This window comes from Zea mays, chromosome 9 (assembly GCF_902167145.1).
Source record: "Zea mays cultivar B73 chromosome 9, Zm-B73-REFERENCE-NAM-5.0, whole genome shotgun sequence".
Lineage (NCBI taxonomy): Eukaryota > Viridiplantae > Streptophyta > Magnoliopsida > Poales > Poaceae > Zea > Zea mays.
In genome coordinates, this window is record NC_050104.1 from 52,666,359 (window position 1) to 52,671,383 (window position 5,025).

The 5,025-nt window shown below is 41.5% G+C and overlaps 1 long non-coding RNA gene across 1 annotated transcript; it reads right to left on the reverse strand.

Annotated features, from left to right (window-relative positions):
- Positions 1–3,784: 3,784 nt before the first annotated feature.
- LOC103638388 (uncharacterized) lies at positions 3,785–4,594 on the reverse strand. Its single transcript, XR_558746.3, has 4 exons — positions 4,451–4,594; positions 4,233–4,366; positions 3,979–4,088; positions 3,785–3,891 (listed from the first exon to the last, which is right to left on the reverse strand). It is a non-coding gene; the product is annotated as an uncharacterized lncRNA (long non-coding RNA).
- Positions 4,595–5,025: the final 431 nt, after the last annotated feature.

Below are 5,025 nucleotides of genomic sequence, written 5' to 3' on the forward strand. Positions count from 1 at the left end.
GACAAGCCAGATTTGGCGTCCGCATATCTTCTGACCTAGGGCTTATCTTCCCTTGGAACTCACATACAAGAGATATCTTCCCTTGGAACTCACATACAAGAGATAGCCATAGGTGCCAGGAAGAGGTCTGCGCCGGATTTTTGCCAAGATTCGCACGTTTGCGATCTCAGCAAGCTTTTGAACACGGGCAGATGAACACCTCCACGTGTTCGACGCGTTGTGCGCGCACCAGAGCACGCCCGCGCCTGACCCCGCGTGCCCCGCGTCGCGCCAAAGCCCAGCCGGCGTTGTTGCTCGCGCCCGCGCCTATAAATCACCCTCAGGCGTCGACCGTACTCCTCTGCGCATGCTCGACCTCACCGGAGCCCGAAACCACCGGTGTTTGCCCCGTGCACGGCGTGCCCGCGGCCACTCGAGCCCCTGCCACCGTAGACCGGCCAGCAGAGCCCTTCCCAACCCTGTCCAACCCTCGGAGAAGACTGTGCACGCCTCAGTGAAGCTCCCCGAGCAAGGAATCGGAGTTTGCTTCGCCGGAGAAGCCAGTCCACGGTCGCCGGACTTCGCCCGACCGCCTGTGAACGTAGACCGGGTAATCCTTTGCTCCATTCTTCGATTCCTTGTGCACATAGCCTCTACGTCGCCCCGTGAAGCTCATCGTGCCATTGGATTGAACTAGATCGTCGTGGTTTGGTCAGAACACCCGCCGCCGACGAGAGCACCCGCCTGCGCACGTGGACCGGACGATTCCGACCACCTCCGCCGTCGAGCCGTACACCGCTGTGACCGCCAGGACCTCTCGGAGCCAACCCCGCCCCTCGCCGGACCTCTCTCGCCGCCGGTAAGCCGCGCCACCCTTTTCTTTTCCGCGGGTACTGTTTAAACCTAGGGAGGGACCGCGGGGGAGAAGAAGAAAAGGCTAGGGGGTTTTGCGCATTGTCAGTGACTCAGGGGAGTAGTAGCGCAGGGGTATAACTGAGAGGATTAGTTTGGAAAGAACCCGAGGACTTCGGTGCAAAGTGGTTTTCGAGGAAACCTTTTATTTAACCTGTTTTAAATTCAAACAGAACTTGAATAATTCATATCTTCTGTTTTATTCACCCAAATGAAGTCAAACCAATTTTGCCAGATCTTAAATAATGTAAACTACTTAAGAAAAATATAAAACCCCTAAGTGTTACAGAAAACTTTAGGGTTTTCATTTAAATATTGATTTGGCCAAAAGTTAAATAATGAGAGGAAAAAATGATGCACTATTAGACTGAGGTTAAGAAAATTTCGAGAAGTACCTAATCACTTCCTAACCTGTTTAAAAATAGTAAATCCCTCTGTACACCCAGTTAAGATAGAGTTTACTATTTAAACCCTTTTTAGCCTAAAGTTAAAGAAAATATTAATGAAGGTTTAAATAAGGAACCAGGGAGCACCCATATTTTTGTTAGTCTACTTATTCAGTTTAGTTCACTAGAAAAATTTATTATACTCTGGTTTAGTACAAAATAATTGGGATACCTTTTATTTTAAGAAAACAAGGAAAACTTAGAAAAACCCTAGAAAAGTAACCCCAAAGTGAAAACACCCCAAACCTTGGGATGATTAATGTTTTGTTATTAAAAACATAGGAAAAATATGAAATCTGTTGTTTGACATTTTTCAAATAACAAGATAGTAGAAAGTGCCTTTTTGACATTAAACTTTAGAAAATTCCAACTAAATAACCACAAATTAACCTTCTGTGATTTTTGGCACAGAGGCTTGTGATTACTGTTAGATAGCAAGAAAAATGACCCTTAAGACAGAGCCCACCCCTAGTTAAGAGTTGTAGTGCAAAGTGACCCCCTTTGCCCAACTTTTGTTATTTTTGTCCAAGGCATACTTTTTCTATTCTGTTCCTCAAATTCATAGGACAGACTATAGTGACCAAGGGTAACCCACTGTAATGTTTACAAGATTTTTGAAAATTTTGAAATCACTGTTGTAGTTCAACCACACTAGAATTCATAAATAGAAAATAAAGAAGGGGAAAATGAATGATGGAAATTAGTGTCACCCTAAAACCCTTTGTAAATTGTCCACTGAAATATGCAAGGGAACACTACAGGAAACTGGTTAAAGAACGTGGGTGAAAAACCGTCGAACTTAATGTAATAGGTCGTCGAACTTACCATAAGAACGTGGGTTTACCGACGAATATAGCCGACGGCGATTTTTGGACGAACTTAGAGAAGTATGTTCGACGGCCCCGACGAACTTAACATTAAGAACGTGGGTACCGTCGAACTTAACATTAAGAACGTGGGTACCGTTGAACTTAACATTAAGAACTTGGGTTTTTAAGTTCGACGGGGGCCGTCGATTTTTTTCCCATAAGTTCGACGGCACCCACGTTCTTACATTTAAGTTCGACGGGGCCACGTGGTCGTCGAACTTATGGGTCCTGCGTGGGTCGGCGAGGGCTGCCCATTAAGTTCGACGGTACCCACGTTCTTAACGTTAAGAACGTGGGTACCCACGTTCTTAACCCTTTTCTAGAAAAAAATAAAAAATACAGAAATGAAAAATTAGACACACATAATATCACATGCAACACAGAATATCACATACAATACAGATTTCAAACACATGGATATATGTTCATATCACAAATTCACACAAGTCCAAATACATAAGTTCACAAATTCACATAAGTCCAAATGCATAAGTTCACAAATTCACAAAAGTTCACATCCATAGTTCACATTTTTAGTTCACAAGTTCAAACACACAAGTTCAAACATTAGCTCCATCGCTCTCGATCAGGACATTGAATTGTTGTTCGTAGCTCCACCACTAGAATTGAGACATTTGTCCGCAAAGTCATCGTGAGGGGGAGGAGTCACTTGATGAGAGCCGGAATCCTACAAAATAAACCAAAATTCTCATAAATATACAACTGGCATTAAATCACATGTATTTAAGCATTACACAATATTCTGAAATAACAGATGGCACTATTTACAGAAAAATACAATTCACACAAACATTTTAATAATCAAACAACTGTTACAGATACGTTGTTTCCAACCCCAGAGAGCCAGAGATCATTTTGGATGCACGAGCAAATGTATAATCATGTTAAGAAAAGACAAGTAGCAACAGTAAGCAGTGCAGCTAAAACCTGAAGAATGCATAGGCAAATGTGTAAAAAGTGCTTTTAATGCTAAAAGGCTTGAAAAACTGCTAATCATAGGCTATACTCAAACAATGGTTAAACATTTGAAATCATAAGATGTAGACACTGGTAAAACATATGATAAAGACCACCTGTAAGATGTCCAGCTCACGCTGTTGAGGGCGCTGGCAGGTCACTTTCAGTAGAGCAGTGATTTGTTTCTCATTGAGTCGCTTTGAGTAACGCTGTCCTTCAACTATCTTGCAAACCTGAAATTTCATATTTCAAAGCCATAGGCACTTATGATAATACTGAAGCTGGATGTAGCATTCAGAGACCATTCAAATAGATAAGCAGACAATATAACAAATCCAAGTTCAATGGAGATAGTTGAAGACCACAGTTGAGGACACTAACCTCCATAGGCAGATAATTTGGTCTTTGTTGATTGCCCACTTGCAAGCATGGTAAAGTGGTGTGCTGGATACTAAAACCATAAGTCTCCATGAAGTATTGCACCACAGTCTTCACAGTACCACGATCATCAACAGGGAATCTATCACAAAGAAACTAGCAAATCATGTTACTGCATTGTTCTTTAGCTATTACCTCATACCAGCAATGAAAGACACATACAATAGCTCTCTTGTTGCTTGTGAGGTGAGGCCAGAAATGCGATATTTTCTGCGCATGTTTCCCCTTTGAGTCACCTCAACCTTCACACCTCTTAGGGCTTTTTTAATCTAGAGAGGAACAAAAACAATAGTAACTCAGCACCAACAAAGCATAAGCCGAAGTTGTTATCAAATAGGTAAGGTAATTATTCAAACCTTCACGCGATCAGAATCAGATAATGGTCTAACTGAGATATCTCTGTTAAGAAGCTGAGCAACAAAATCGATCACAGGGAGAGGCTCGATAAATGCAGTAGAGGACATATCTGCAAGACCACAAATCAAATGCTAAGAAAAGAGCAATATTGATTCCATAAACTACACTGGGAGCTAATTGAAGTCATGTGTGGGAAGTGGAAATTGAAAGATAAACAATGAGAGAAAAAAAGGTTGAAGTGACAGTATCTAACCAATATTCAGTGAAAGGTCCATCTGTGTCGGCCTTATGCTTTGGTAAAAACCACGCCAACTTTCCAATCCCTCACCAAGTTTTTGACGTCTCCCTAAGTTGGGAGAGTAAAATGACCTACCAACAGGAGAATACCTGCACAAGGAAAATGTAAGGCAATAAGACTTTGACTTTTGCCATGAAAAAAGTAACTAATAAACATAACTAGCTCAAGATCACCTCGCGGTAGGCAATTCACGTAGTACAATGTCAAGCACTTGAAGAGCTTCCTGAGGGGCATCTGCTTGCCTTCCAGCTAGAATATCAGCTTAGGGAGTGTAGAAAAGGTAAATGATGTAAGACAAATAGAATATCAGCTGCATCATGGAATTGCTAAAATAATAAAGAAAAAATTTCTGAAATACAAGTTGACAACATGGTGCAGCTAACTTATTTGCTCCTTCACCTGTATAGCAAAATAGCAGCAAAAACATCACAATTCACAATGCATATTGATAGTACTGAACCACAGTGATACAAATCATTTAGGAACATAAAGCCCTAAATAGAATTCCAAACATACATATAGAACCAACATTGTTAATTTTTAGGCTGAACCTATTGCTAAGGTATGTTATTCATGACAGGCTTTATAGTTGTTGGACCAGCATATAGATCCATGCTCATGAATTGAGGGAAGCAATAAAACAAGTGATCATGAGTTTAGTATCTTGCCCATATATCAGCTCAGCTACCTAAATTTGTTTCCAATATTGAGATTAGACTAAGCAAAGATTGCTCATATAGAACTATTC